Source organism: Ptychodera flava, chromosome 1, assembly GCF_041260155.1.
Source record: "Ptychodera flava strain L36383 chromosome 1, AS_Pfla_20210202, whole genome shotgun sequence".
Taxonomy (NCBI): Eukaryota; Metazoa; Hemichordata; class Enteropneusta; family Ptychoderidae; genus Ptychodera; species Ptychodera flava.
The window spans coordinates 11,290,274-11,307,400 of NC_091928.1; positions in this window are offsets into that span (position 1 = coordinate 11,290,274).

Here is a 17,127-nt window from a genome sequence, read left to right on the forward strand (position 1 = left end):
TACAGTGCTTTGACTCTGGTCATGTGATCTGGGTTCCCGGTAAACAGGTTTTATGATTGAGTGATTCGTCTAAATAGTGTTTCGAAACCAAAATTGTGTTCATTCATCTGTCGTTCTCTTGTTATGTATTCCCTACGCTTGGCTGTGTGATAAAGTCATCTACCTTCAAAGAGGAGCTGCCAGATTCGTTATTGAGCGAGTTTGTCACTTTTGACTCCATAGTGAGGTATCCTGTGTGTGGAGTCATAATTTAAATGACCCAGCATCGACCGGAGTATCTGCACGCCTATATAGATTTTTATATAAGGGCATATTTTCAGCGTTTTTAGTGCTTGTTGTGTTAATAGTAAATGCTGTACTAATCTACCAACGATTAGTTTGGTTTAGGCACTTAAATCAAAAGTCTAAAGTTACCTTAAGGAACTTTCAAACCAAGCTTCAAGTAAATGTGTTTTATGGGTACAAACTTTAGGATTTTTTTAGGATTTTGCATCTGTTACCTAATCTGCATATTTTTGACACTTTTACGTTTATGTAAAAAAACAATCACATATCGACTCCTGAGTGTACCAGTATACAAAAAAAACTAAGATTGAAAGTACTGTGGTTTGTGATTTTTTTTATTTGGACGGACATACTTATTTGACGTACAAATATAGACATACAGAGTTATATTCATACATATATACACATAATATATTAAAACGTCCCTCCATCCCTCCCTCCATCCCTCCATCCATCCATCCATCCATCCATCCATCCGTCCATCCCTCCATCCATCCATCCATCCATCCATCCATACATACATACATACATACATACATACATACATACATACATACATACATACATACATACATACATACATACATACATACATACATACATACATACATACACACATACATACATACATACATACATACATACATACATACATACATACATACATACATACATACATACATACATACATACATACATACATACATACATACACGCATACATACATACATACATACATACATACATACATACATACATACATACATACATACATACATACATACATACATACATACATACATACATACATACATACATACATACATACATACATACATTGTTATGTAGATCATTTTTCCCCACACTCAAAATATAAGTTTAATGAGTCATGTTTGAATGTTCTGGAAATTTAATCAGTCGTGTAAGGGAGAAATTTTAGAGCATAATTAGCATATCAATAGAAGTTCTAGATTGTTCTCATATTCCCTTATATAACCTCTTGAGTATAAATAGAGAACCGGCACAGCTTGCAGTCAGACTTGTCGGATCGTGTCTCCTGCGTGTTACTTCAAGTCTTTGGAAACTCCAGCAGTATTAATTTCAAGACTTTTCAAGACCTTCACTGCCACGCTGGATTTATACTGTGGAGTGTGTGCAACCTCAACCTGCAAGCAAGCCAAAGGACTGCTTACTTACTCTGTCTCAGTGTCTGATTTTGAAGCTCTGCCATCCAGCTGAGATAAGTAGCCTGTACACCTTCACAGTTTTGAATTCTATCCCTGGACATAGCGATAAGTTTTAAGTTTCATAATAAATTTCGTTTTATACGGAAATTGCTGAGTTGACATTTTGTTCGTTTTGACAACATTTTGCCAGCCTTTTCCAAACTGCTGTATATTGTGAACTCAGCAGAATTTAATCGTGGAAGTCAAAACGGGCGAATTTATGGAGGACGTTGATCAGGACACATTTGATTCCATCAGGAAAGACGACCTAGTTACACTGGCCAATTTTCTTAAAATGGAAGTTATAAGATCTATGCGCAAGAGGGAAATACAGTACAATATTATAAAAAAAAATAGTTAATTTAGGCCACTTTAAGGAATCAACCTTGAATGATTATGTGTCACAGTCCACCATAAAACTAAAAAATTAGAAATGGAGGCAGATTTGGAGCTCAATAAATTGGCATTCGGAAACATGTCGCAACCACCCCATTACAAAAAAGAGACAGCAAACCTCACTTTTTTATCAGCACTCAAGCCCTTCCTGTGTATACTCTAAGCATTACAGCTCAGGGGAAGCAAACACTGACTTCCTGATAAGACTGAGAATTTAATGTCCTCATCAATAATGTGTACATTAAATAAGCGAATCAAGTATGCAAATCTGTTTTAGGTCTGGGAATTCTTCTTTCATATTTTGAAGGAAACTTTTAATATTTCAATATTTTAGGGGGAATTATTGGAATTTATCAGTCTATTCTGGAGAAAATAATTAAATGTGCAATCCACATAACAAATGACTTTCCCTGTTAAGTAGTAAATTCAAAATCCATACATGGCCAGTTTGATTACATGTTTTAAGTGGTCTGTTGTATCACTGTGCCCTCTAACTACCATGATTGCAAAAACGTTAGAGTCAATTGAAAATTTGCCCCTTTTCTTGACAATTTTCTTCTGTGTCTCAGAGAATATTTATAAGTTACAACTAAAAAATAGGCATTCACAATATTTAGTTTTGGAGACAATTTACTGTAAATTTGCACCCTTCTAGCGAGAGACATTCTCTGAGAAGTAGACACTCTGAGACTTTGACGTACTTACTTCATTTACTTCCAAATAAAACACCAAAATATTCCTGCCCATGAATATTTTGCAGTGGTACTCAGTCTCAGCAGCTGCAAAATCAGTGTTGATCCATTCCTGAATGTGTACATGGATTATGTAAACTTTGATTGTATTGTTTGTGTATTGCATTAACTTCCAACCCCAGTAAACCCGATTTAGAAGGCCTAACACAGGTGTAAGTTTTTTTCCGTTTGTGTGTGTGTTTTTTTATGTATAGTTTATTTCATCGTATAAAGTTTTCCATTTCTTTTTAGCTCTTTTACGATCTAGTAAAGATTCACAGAATATGGTAGTCTCCAAATCGTGTTGAAACACAGCTTTACATGGCTTTTGTAAACACCACGCTTTAAATATCGAATACATTGCAATAGTGATCAAATGTGTCACCGCCTTGTTTGGCATGCCGACAATCAATGATCGCATATTGATTATGGGATCAATGTCAAAATGTCTGCTGATAAGAAGTCTAACCTCATTCCAAAAGGACTGAACATTAATACAGTGAAAGAAAATATGTACTTGTTCTCTGTCACGTGGCAAAAAGCTCAAAATGGAGAAGTGCGTATTTTCCATTTGAATAGATTTAGACCACAAGGCAAAATACAATGTATAAATTTAAAAACAAAATTACACAGTTTTCTATCAAAGGAACATCTACTGCACCTTGTTTTGCAATATATTATTCCATTTTACATTCTGCAAATTGCATGTCTTGGACCATATAGCCTCCACATACGATTTCTTTATTTTGTATTGAAGCAAGTCAAGATAGAAAGACTTAGTTGTAAAATTAACAAAAATATTTCTATTGAGTGTACAATTTCGAGAGGTTACGGTATTTTCAATTAGCAGTGTAATCCAGGGCTTTATTGCATTTTTAAACAAAAAAAGCTCATTTACATAATTACGTTTGTTAACAATGATATTTATAATTTTCTGCATATCTATTTTCTTCCCAGTAATAACATCTTTTACAAACAAAATTCCAGATTTAATCCACGCCGGAAAAAAAAGAGTTTTATTTTTATACCTTCTAAACTGGTTAGACCAGATTACTTGTTGCAGCAATGACGTCACGGAATTAGGCTTCTCAATTACACCTTCAAAAGATTCGTGTAGATAAAGGATCATTTCTCTATAAAATGTTGGCAGAGAACCAGTACAAGGACAATCTACTGGTTTTGTAAAGTTGCTGTAGAAACTGATCACATCAAGGTTATTTTTACATAAATAAAAATTAGGAATAAACATCCAACTTGGTTGTATGCTATCCAATAAAGTACAGTTTTTATCTTTCAAGAAACGTTTCGCCCAAGATGCTTTGAGTGCTTTATACTGAGTCAAAATGTCAGTGACTTTAAGACCACCTTGGTGATAATCAGCTATAATCGTATTGAGTGAGATTTTATGTATTTTGGAACCCCATAAGAATTCAAAATATAAAGCATAAGCTTGTTTTAATTTGCACTGTCGAAATTCAAGCATTGACAAAGGATAAATAACCTTCGAGGCGGCAAATGTTTTCAAAACACCAATTTTCCCATACAGGGTCATATTCAGCTACTCCACGCTTTTAAAGCAACATAAGCTTTTTGTAACGATTCTTCCCAAATCAAATCTTTACACAGCGAAACATTTGAGTAAAAATACATTCCAAGTGACCTGATTAGCGCATCAGGCCAGTTTATGTTAGCTATGCTGTCTGATCTATTTTTCCACTTCCCAATCCAAAGACCGTCGGTTTTGTGTGTATTTAGTTGTGTTCCTGCAACTACCCCAAATTTTTCAACAATATCAATAGCATGAAAAACACTCGTTTCGTCATCTAAAAACAGAGTCGTGTCATCAGCGACTTGGGAGATCTTTATCTGCCTTACCCCTTCTAAACCTTCATTTTGTATTTTGATACCTGATATATTTGGATCATCCCTAATAACAGTTGACAAAATTTCCGCAACCAACAAAAAAGCAAAGCTTATAGAGGACAACCTTGTCGGATACCTCTGGATGGTTTAAATTCTTGGGAAATATAACCATTATTAATAACAGCAGAATCGATATGATTGTACATTGTTTTTACATAATTAATAAAATTATTACCAAAGTTGAATCTTTTTAAAGTTTGAAACAGAAATTGATGCTCAATACAGTCAAATGCTTTTCTGAAATCTAAAAATAAAATGATACCTGGTAAGTCTTCAATGTTGGTATAATCATTTACATCATAAATTAAGCGAATGTTTTGCCCAATAAATCTTCCTGGAATATAAGCCGTTTGGTCAGGATGTATGATTTTATGCACAATTCGTTTGATTCTGTTAGCTAAAATGAAGGCCAAAATTTTGTAATCAGTATTCAAAAGACTGATTGGGCGCCAATTGTCAAGATTTGTCTTATCTTTTTTCTTATAAAGAAGTCTTAAGATAGCAGTACGTTGGCTTGAGCTAAGTAAACCATCGTTGAGACCCTCACTTATTGATTGAAAAACTAAATCACCGATACTTTCCCAAAAGGTTTGATAAAACTCTGAGGGTAAACCATCAAGCCCAGGCGTTTTATCTTTTTTTCATTTTGAAAACCGCATCCTTACACTCGTTTTTTGAAATTGCTTGTTCTAAAAGTTGCTTATCATCTTCTGACAAAGGCTGCTGAACGTGAACATCGTTAAGATAATTATTAATCGATTCAACCGAGGGGTTACTAGCAGAGAAAAGTGCAGTAAATAATCCACAATGCTTTTAAGAATATTATTATTTCCACTAATTTCATGACCATTATCATACAATTTTGAAATTGCATTATTTGATCTCCGTTTCTTTTCAAGGTTCAGGAAAAACTTGGTCGCACGTTCGCCTTCAGTAACCCACCTGGCGCGTGCACGGATTTGTGCACCGCGAGCTTTTTCTTTATAAAGAGACTCAAGCCTAGTCTTCACTTGTGCATATTCTTGTAGAATGGAGGTATACAATGTATCATCAATATGTCTATCTAATTTAGCAAGCCTATTATCCAGAGAAGTTATTTCCTCTCTGCGTTCTTTCGCTTTCTTTTGCGTAAAATCAATAGAAAACTCTTTAACTCTCAACTTAAAAATTTCAAGTTTCATTTGTGCAGAAAACTCCATATTAACCTTGTTCAGGATTTCTTTAACTTTTTCTACATAAATGTCATTTTCAACACAGACGTATTCAACCTCCAAATTCCTTTTCCTCTGCCTAAATTTGTAAGATTATATACTATATGCACAGCCCGATGATCTGTTAAAAAGTGCTGGGATGATAATGCATTTCTCAATGTATTCATTGAGGTGTTTCCACGTGAACAAATAATCAAGGCGTGTAAGAACCATGGGAGATTTGTGGCGAAAGGTAAAAGCTGCAGTGTGTGGATTTTTAAAACGCCAACTGTCATTGACATTAAACATTTGACAAAGAGTTTTCAGTACTGAGCTGGATCTATCCGAGGTAGGATTTCCTCCCCGCTTATCAATTCTACTGTTGGCAAGGCAGTTAAAATCACCGCCAATAATCAAGTTTGACAACTTAAAATCATTCAGTAAGTCAAGGGCGCTTTGGAAAAACGAGAAACGCTCTTTACTTGAGTTTGGGGCATAAACGTTACAAAGTGAAAACATAGTTTCTGAAATACTACAGTTTACAAATAAAAATCTACCATTTACACCTTTAGTGTCAAGCACTTCAATATTCACAGTCCGGGTTATGTCCCATAGAGAGGATATTACGATTGACCAATCAGCGAACCTGCCGCCGCCAACGTCATGAATACTTAACCATGCAAACCTTGGCTCGTACATTGCAACGAGTTTGGAACTTTTCGGCTTGATTTCGCCCTTTATTTTTAGCACTGGGTAGTTTTTAGTTGTAGACGTTACGCACAATGTTCAGTGCGGCCGAGATGGTGACCGACACAAGTGCTTAGTACATTGAAAATTACTTATTTGGATGAATTTCCTGGCCGGGTACGACTCCTAGAAATCAGCATTTGACCCTTGAAATCTACAGTAAGTTATTTGTCGCCAAATATCGCCTATTTTTGGTCAAATTTCAATTTAACCTTGCCATCTGCAGTATGCAGAATTTTTCAAGCTTTACAAAGATGGGTCAACTGTTTTAGTCGGTCATCGGAGCACGATGGAGCACGATTTTTTCGATCACCATGCGTTTCCCGGTACGATTGACCCTTCGCTCAGAAAAACGCGCGCCGGATCAATCGCCGAGAAGTTAACCAAAAGCTGGAAAAGAGAACGAAAAACGTCCAATAACTCTTTGTCGAATATGGTCAAGGGTAAAGAAACTCAGAAAACTAACCCTGAAGAAATCTTACAATTTTTAACACTGTAGAACGTCGCCAATCGACTGGAGCTAAGATGCTTCCGGGTAGCCAACAGTCTCACTCGATCGGTGGATCTGTCAGGTCATATCGCGATCTGAACAAAGTGAACCAACGTAACCTTTGACCCTTGTTACATATACAGTACGTGATTGGTTCTTGCCTTAATTTCATTACATATACGGTACGCCATTGGCTCTTCCCTACTATCCTCTATATGGACATAACCCGGACTGATTCAGGTCTTTCTTAAAAAGAACAGAAACTCCACGACTTTTGCAGGAACCAAACTCATGAACAAATTTTTTTCCACCCCATTGGTTATCAAAATTAAATATTAAATCCTCAGTAACGTGAGTTTCTTGAAGCAAAATAATGTCAGCATTTACCTTTCTAAACCATGTGCAAAGAGATCGACGCTTCAATGAGTCGCGCAGACCTCGAACATTCAACGTAAGTACTGAAGGAGAATCAATCATTACATTTACACATCGCTGTGGCACGACGCTTAGAAAAATTTAATTACAAGTCAAAGTCAAAGACAATGACCAATATTGAGATACCAGTCAAGGGGGAGGGTCTTGTTTATCACGCTTTGAACTCTCCTTGTTTAACTGTTCAGGCGGAGTTGATGATTGTCGCTTACTCAAGCTTCTATGCGGGGTTTCCTCAGCCTTCTTCAATTTCAGGAAAAAGTATCTATTGTAGCCTGCGACACGTTTTCAAGTGAACGTGTGCGACGCACTCCTGAATTTCCAGCTGTGCTCTTTGAGATCTCTACACTTTTCTTTGTCTTTTTTCAGCTTTCTTCTTCTTCTTGCCTTTCTTTCTTTTCCTTCCTTCCTGCACCTCTGAAGCCAATTCATTGAATTTGTCATCAATATACGATTCAAGATCCGCTACAGATACAGATTCAGATTCCTCGGCGCAACCATCAGAGTCAGTCTCGGTAACAGGTGTCTCAGTTGGTTGAGATACTTGACCATTTACCTATTCAGGGGCACCAGCTTTATCATCAGGGCTAGACCAACTCATTGTTTCAGTAGCACGTGTTATAGAGTTGACATCTGCTGTCGTATTACTTTGCTGCCCCTTTAAAATATGCGAACATTTAATCGACCGATTCGAACTCCATACGTAGGAATTGGTCTCTTTATAGCTTTCACATAGACATAAGGAAAGGATGTTTACAAATATTTTCTCCATTTTGAGAAAATTACTCAGAGTCTGAATTGGCCTAGGAAGTCCTGGTCAATGCTTTTGCAGAGTGCTTTGGTGAGTAAAGCCGGAGAAAGTTACATTCTGTTGTCAGTAGAGCAGGCTTCAGATTATGATTCTGTAAATGAATTGATACTCAAGATCTATCAGTTTTTGCCTGAAGCTAACCGTCAGAAATTAAGGGACTGTAAAATAGCAAAGGATCAAACTCGTGTTGAATTTGCTGGAACGAAAGAACAACTGTTTGATCGTTGGTGTTCTTCTGAAAAGGTCTGTCAGAATTACGAAAACTTACATCAGCTTATATTGATTTAAGAGTGTAAAAGGTGCCTTCGGAGTGACATCAAGACGTTTATCAATGAACAAAGGCAGATGCATAAAAGGTTGCTGCACGTTTGGCCGATGACTATTCATTGACCCATAAAACATCATTTGTCAGCAAACCATCTCAGTCATTTTCATAACGAAACAGTGCAGGGAAATTTAACTCCTCCTTTTCATCCAAGAATTTTTCAAAGTAGAGTAGAAAATCAAATGACAACGAACAGTTCAGAAAATTCAAGTAACAATCCCACATCATCAGATCCCAAGTCAATCTCCTTCTGGCAAACAGTTTGGTACACTTTCTTGTAATTATTGTAAGAAAGACGGCCATTTGATGTCAGATTGTTTCAAATTGAAAAGAAAACGTGAAGATCAAAGTGATCAAAATGGATCTAAGCCCACCGGCTTTACTTCTTCATAATCTCGATTAGATTCTAATAATGTGTGCAATGCATTTTCTGAGGTTAAGCCCTTTATATCCAAAGTTAACGAGGTCAAGCTCAATTCCTGTCAAGATAGCATTATGGGTATTTTCGAACCATTTATTCACGATGGTTTTATATCACTTTCTAGTGATTTGTCTTCCGCTACTCATGCAAACTTTTAAGAGATACCGGAGCTTGCAAGTCATTTTCAGGATCTACAGTTCTTATTAAGGGGTAGTTTGTAATAACTACATTCCTGTTCCTCTTCATAATGTGTATTTGTCTTTGGGCCTTGTTTTCAGGACCTGTGACTTTAGGTATTAGGCCTTTTTTAATTTTTGAAGGGATTCCCTTTCTTTTTGGAAACGACCTTGCTGGGGACAAGGTCGTTACTAATCCACTTGTGAACGATTATCCTGGTTAAGATCAAGATTGACAGCCAATTGAGGAGGAAATTCCTGAATGTATTCTTCATGTGCTGTTACTCGAGCCATGTCAAAGAAAACTTCTGAGAATCAAAATATTCTCAAAAATAATGTCACAGATATTGACTTAAATGACACCTTTCTCAGTCAGGTGTTTGATACGGATCATTTCGTTCTCCCTTGTGGATTTTAAACCTCTGGTAAAACTTCTGCTGACCAACGTTAGGTATTTTTCAGATCAAATCTAATTTCAGAACAACACAAGGACCCATACATTTGTGTTTGTTTGACAGGGTAGATGATGAAGGTAAAACTTCAGATAGCTCTGTGTGTTATTATACAAAATCTGGTATTCTCATACGCAAATATAGACCTGTACATGTCTAGGTTGATGACGATTGGACTATAAAACATAAAATTGTAGTTTCGACGAAAGTGGAATATGGCCATCAATCATTGCTTCTTTGACAGAAAAACGTGAACCACATGGCGAGCAAAACACGCCGTATACTCGTAATCCAACTGAACGTCTGTTGGAACTGCATGGAGTCACTTTTTCCATCAAATCACATGAAATTACACACCATGAGAATTCCACTAATGAATTGAAATTAGCAATGTCAGCAGTCAGGGAGTGCTAACACTGGTCACCCATCATCGCAGCAGCCATATCCGTACGTAATATAAATAGCCATCGATATTCGCTAAACGATGCCCCTCGTATACCTCAGGCATTGCTGTCGCCGTCACGTGCACCTTTATCGTCGACTGATGAATATGAGTCATACGGACAATAAACGTTCACTCAGACCACGTAATACACCTCGCGTCCAGCCTACAGTTAACTTTGTCCTATAAGACTAAGTGAATTCTGTTGATTACAAATTGGATAGGATTACGACAGTCATTTCTTAGTTGTCGAAAACTATTTACTCCACATCTTTTTTTTGCATTTGCTGTCCAAAAGTTAGTAAACTTTGGTTTCGTCATCGTTTTATATCGCATTTTGTTAAGTTTTTAACTCAGTAATCCAAGGTTTAAGATATCTTCTAGTGCATGTCCTTGGACATCAGTCTATTACCTTGTTTTGTTCAGAAACAAATGTTTTGTTGTGAACGTCGGTGTACGGGTGAGTCTTTCAGCGGGAGCGCGACATTACATACATACATACATACATACGTACATACGTACATACGTACATACATACATACATACATACATACATACATACATACATACATACATACATACATACATACATATGTACCTACCTACCTACCTACCTACCTACCTACCTACCTACCTACCTACCTACCTACATACATACCTACCTACCTACCTACCTACCTACCTACCTACCTACCTACATACATACATACATACATACATACATACATACATACATACATACGGAGATGCCATCGACCAACTGTAAAAGCTCTATTCGGTGCATACATAAACCAAATGTAAGCTAAAATTCAGCAGATGGACATAAAAATTATCTTTCGCACCACAAAGCTATCGAGATTATAATTTTTTCCTAAGTATATGTCTGTCAATCCAGTAAAATAATTACAACCCAAGGATTTTAGTGTGACTTTATACATATCTTATACACCACGCCTTTAATGGCAGTAGAGTTGTATGTAAAAGACTTGCAAACATTAGAGCTACAAAAAATATCGAGACACCGTAAGGCGTAAGTTTATAGAAAGCACAATTTCTTCAAAACATTAACTCTAAACTACTCTTTGCAGTATCCGGACACGAGAGGGTGAAATATTCGTTTCAGGTTTGATCAATGTGGTAAACCAAATTTACAAAACAAACATCAAGCTTTTAAAATTCGAGTACGCATTTATTTAACAAATGCTTCTGAAATGTTTCAGCGAAACTGTTTCATTCAATCTAGGGATATTACTTCTTCCATTATTGAATGAAGTTGAAAAACGATATTTTTGCAAATTGTCGAAATTCACAACATAATTAATTGATTTCGGCTGTATGGTTAACTCCATTTACAAAGTTTCAATGATAAGCATCACTTTTTTGTTGTTGATGAAAGCTGTGAGTAAAATGTATCATACATGCTGCTAAATATAAACCTTTTCAACATGAAAAACCTGTTTTGTTGCCAATATAATAATTTTATGCTGCGAACATTTTGTAATTGGTATGCATTGTGATTAGTAAACGCATATTGCCTGTATGTAAATAAAGTTCCCATCGTAAGAGACCAGTACTAACATTTACGAAATTACTTTGTAGCAAAGCATGAGTCAGCGCAATCTGCTTGCCTGCAGTTTGTTAATAATTATGGTAAAGATTGAAGTTTTGTAATAGTGTGCGGTGAAAGACACCTTTATATATTCATTTCGAGTACTCACAGGTAACTAAAACTTTACTTTTCACTAGTAAACACTGTCTGGTAATGTGGCTGACTGAACATACATGTAAGTACATGAAACAAAAATAGAGATTCCAACAATTATGTGACTGTTAAGAGAGCATTTGGATTGCAGCGTCTTCATTAGGTGCCCCACGTCTTGTAATCGAATCCGTTAATGTATTGCACTTACATTGCATTGGACCAACAAAAACTTCATTTTCAAGTAAGGTAACCTTGAAAGGGTATGATAAACTTCAACTTTAATGAAATCAATGATACTCTATTTAGAGTTGAATTGAAGTGACAAACATGAATGACTGACACTCTCCAGTGCGCATTTTAGAATATTCACGATAACCGTCATTTTCAATAAAAGCCAAAGGTCTTGCGTTTGGCTTAGAGTGTTTACGGTATTACACTTATCTCTGCTGAATGGAAGATTCCAACTACTTTAAAACAGAAAAAAAACATCTAAATACAACACGTTTTGTCAGAATGTAAGCAAAAATGGATCGTAATATCCCTTGAAACCAATAATGATATGAGTGACAAATTATTAAATATAAGAACCTGTGTCCCATCTGTCATGTCATAAATGAATGAATTATCTCTATGGGACGTCGATCATACAAGCTGGCATACGAGAAACATAAATTCCTTAGGTTCGGGGGGGGGGGGCGTGAGGGTGGTGTCAGACCCAGATTCTATTTTTGCGTCAAAATCTCCATTACAGTTCTGCTGTAACAAACAATATACTTACAGCTATAAAATCAAGCTATGAAACCATACCAGACAAAAGTGAAAGAATGTAAATGCAGACGTATGGGCACAGACATATGGCTGCAAAAGCCCTGGCGACAGCTAACCCACAGTATTCACTAAAGCAAAGGAATATCAGGCAGGTTGGTGATTTGTTAAAACCCCAGCTGCAAAAAAGCACAGTCGCCATACCGGGCTTAATCGGATCTTTCAAGTTTCTCTATTAAGGACAGCAGGGTCAGTTGTCAGTTCTTTTGGTGAACAGCTAAGTATATTTCTGACTGGCAAACACTTGTCATATTAATTAAAATTATGCATCGATATACTCGGAGCAGTGTTTGGTGTAAAGAATTTTTCAAAGTTTCTTTCTTAAAATAAAGTCCTCTTTGGTTTCTCTGTTGAGTTGGAATGGTGCAAACGCCAGCGACTAAATCGCAATATCCTTCGGACAAATCCTGGTCAGAGGCTCAAAGATGATAACCTATATCATTATATTTTACCTCTTATAAAGAAATGTGAACACAACAATTTCCTTAGGCATCTGTAATTCATATGATCCCTTCAGATATTGAAGATGATACAGAGTCGACGATATGCATTGACAAGCCTTGCCAAAACCCTTCAAATTCGTGTCTAGGATTTTTTTTATAGGCTTTTGGTTTTTTTCGTTAAGCACTATTAAAAGTGTTAGAAATAGATGCTTTTCAAGGAATGTTAATTGTTGCGCCTTATAAATTGAATTGAGATTCGAAGAAAAATCGCAGACACTCATGAAGGGTATTACTAAGGCTTGTCATCGCATAAATTCGACGTGAAATCGTACAGAGTGTTCTCTAAAGCGAGGAAAAAAAGCGATGTTCGGAAGGTTCATCAAAGCGCCTGTAACGTGACTATTATGCAAATAATGACTGTGTAATATGCATGGTCTGATTCCCCAATATCAGGGCTTTCAGAGAATATGTACTTTATTTGGGTTTGGGACCTCTATAACTTAGAAAAAAATAAAAATATGAAAGTGTAAAGGAGGTATTAGCTACCTTAAGTGTATCTCAGGAACTCGGATAATAATTGCAACACTGTCTCTTTTAGTCCCCTGCGACACACTTGTCAGACGGCCCCTCGAAAGGGTTATTTCTCCGGGAAATATATATGAGCCACAAAATGTAAATCTATTATTTCATTTTCGCACTAAAAGCAACTTGCTTCACATCAGTGTTTGTCCGCTAAAATACCTTTTCATGATTGTTTTGAGAGTTTTCTGACGCATTGGTCAGCTGAGACGGTGATGCCCGACAAGAGATTCGACTGACAGCCTTTCATTGACACTTTATACAAAAAACCCACAGCTTTGTTGACCTGAAGTATAAATCATTTGGTCGATAGCTTTTAAACTTTTACTGGACTTCCTCTATGGGCAAAGCGTACCCTTTCACACGATCTACATTCGTTCAGTTGAAAAAAAGATATCTTTTAACTATTTTTTGCGCTTGCAATTCTGACTCTGCGATGATCAGATGAAATCCGATCGCACTGTTTTAAAGGAAAGTTGCAGAAACGGCGATTTTTGGAAATTCTCCCGGAGCCATGCAATGTAAATGTGAACGTGGTAACAAAGACTCGACTTGTGCTGACTTGCCGGAAACCACGTGGAGAAGAAAACTGGATGGTTGACACCTTTTACGCATTACCGCATTGTCACTTTAACGAGTGTCTAGCTTATTATTATTACAGTGAATGACGTGCGATCAGTGGAGTCATTTAGAATACTACGCTATAATCATCATGTATACTTTTATTCCCGTAGCTACCATCGACAGAGAGATCGGGCGTGTTTTAACAAAGTCAGACAGTTTTCAAACAAATAATGTAATTGATATTAGACCAGGTGGAAAATTAGCCCTGTACTGCGGCATTTTGTAATACTGACGCATTTTGTAACAACTTACGCAAAATGTAATAAGGGGTATCAGCATTTTGTAATAACTGACGCATTTTGTAATAACGTCTGCAGTATTTTGTAATAAACCAGTCTACACGTTTTGTAACAAGGGTATCAGCATTTTGTAATAAAAAATTGTCTACGCAAAATGTAACAAGGGTATCAGCATTTTGTAATAATTCGCACTTTGTAATAACAGTTAACGCATTTTGTAATAATTTTAAAAACTTTTCCCAGTCTTAAAGCATTAACAGATATTTTTTGACTTTGGAATGGTATTACAAAGTGTGTGTTTACTCGTTAAGTAAGTACAAAATGATCACTTCCTGACTTCCATTTCAAATTAGAATGACTTAATTTTAGACAGCTGTCATCAGTATTTTTACCAACTGATCATCTGAGGCAGGTAACTACTAGATTTTGACTAGATTTTGACTAGTTTTTTATCATATATTTGAGAGAATAATTGGTATACACAGTGAGTTGATTTATTAAATAGAGGATAACAACATTCTTTCTGATGTACATGTATTGCAGACAACCAGCATCAACAGGTAGATACTCAGATAAAATAATATACAATAACATAAAATAAAATACTATACATCTGCCTTCGCAAACAATAGAATCGAGCTTCCGTAAAAACGGGCACGTAACGGGCATGCAGTAACCCCTTTACTTTCATATTGTCATGATAAACATTGCATCATTGAATGGCCCCATACTGAAACTCTATACTCTTGAAAATAACTTCTGATAAAAGAAACAGAAGTAAATGTATTACTGATGTTTGAAGGTGAAAAATATTATGAGGTAATAACGACAGTTCACCAAGACGGCACTGTACAAATCTGGCACGACATCGCATCTCGGCTCGTACATCCGATGTTGGATGAGCGCGCGATGTAAACAAAGATGGCGCTTACCCTTAACCCGCTCGCAGAATATGCCTTTAAAGTGTATGGAATAATGCATCGGAAACGACGGGTGCATATATTCTTGATAAAAAAGGGAGATGTATGATATAGAAATACCGGGCGACGCGCTGACCATTAACGTTTGTTTGTGGGCAAGGGCGAGAGGAAAGCCAAAAATTAACGGGCGAGGCTTGCCGAGCCCGTTAATTTGGCTTTCCTCGAGTTCACGCCCACAAATAAACGTTAATGCTCAGATCGGAGTCTGTTATTTCCATTATATTATCATCGAACGCAAGGAAACCGTCAAAATTTCCGAAAATTTCAGGAGCGAACGACAACTGGGCCCCAGAAACTGAGCAATACGCAACGCACTGTCACGCGTGCTGTCAAAAATTGGCAAAGCCGGAGATGTTTTCAGAAAAAAGTATCTTAACTTGACCTACAAGTGCACCCTTTTATTTTGTGATTGATTATGAATTACGTTTGAGCTATAAAATTACGATACTTTGAGTCGTTAATCTTATTATTCATATTCACGGGCATGTAATCAAACCATTACTGTGTATTTTTGGTAAGTCACGTGGTTTAGCTCGACCAATCAAAATGCGACGGGCAGGGCATGGTAATATAATAACTATTACGAAAATACCGCAAAGTAAGCATTCAGACATTAGTGCAACGCATCGCCGGACGCGCTAAACGCGCTAATGACTAAATCTATGTGTCGTTATACATTCTTTGCGTCATTTTCATAATAACGCTTAACTATACTGAAGTATCTAAAGTAAACAAAATTAAAACTAAACTAAACTAAACTAAACTAAATAGTCAGAATAATCTGATGTTTTAGTGATTTGACTTGTTTGTCCCCGCGGACGAAGTCCTGCGGGGACTTACAGATTGGGTCCCGTCCGTCTGTGCGTCAGTTCGTCCGCAGCCATTTCTCAAACACTGCTGAACCAATTTGTTCAAACTTGGCACAAAGGCATAGCACTATGACCTACAGATGCACATCGATTTATTTTTCGATACGATTCAATATGGCCGCAAGGTGGCCATATTTTTGCGATTTTTCATGTCTTTGAGCCATAACTCAAACATCCTTGAACCGATTCTATTCAACCTTGGCACAAAGGCATAACACTATAGCCTACATATGCATGTAGAATTATATTGCGATACGATCCAATATGGGCGTGAGGCGGCTATTTTGTTGCGATTTTTTCATGTCTTTGAACCATAACTCAAACATTCTTGAACCGAATTTGTTCAAACATTGCACAAAGGCAAAGCACTATGGCATACATATCCATGTATCAATTAACCTTGCGATAGGAGCCAATATGGCTGCAGAACTGCCGTTTTTTGTTGGAATTTTGCATGTCTTTGAAGCTTAATTCAAAGGTCATAACACCGATTTTGTCCAAACTTGGCACAAAGATCATACACTATGGCATACATGTACATGTCAATGTACTTCGTGACATGTTCCAATATGGTTGCCAGATTGTCCTTTTTCCCCAATATCGCTGCTAGATGGTCATTTTTGAATTTCTTCTTGTCTTTGAGGCTTAATCATATGCAAATATTCCTTATCCAATGTTGTTGAGACTTGGTACAAAGATAAAGTACTATGGCATACATATGCATGTCTACTAATTTTCTGCTATGATCCATATGGTCAATAGACAGCCATTTAATTTCAATTTTGGTGTGATTTTTTATGTCTTTAAAACATAAACATG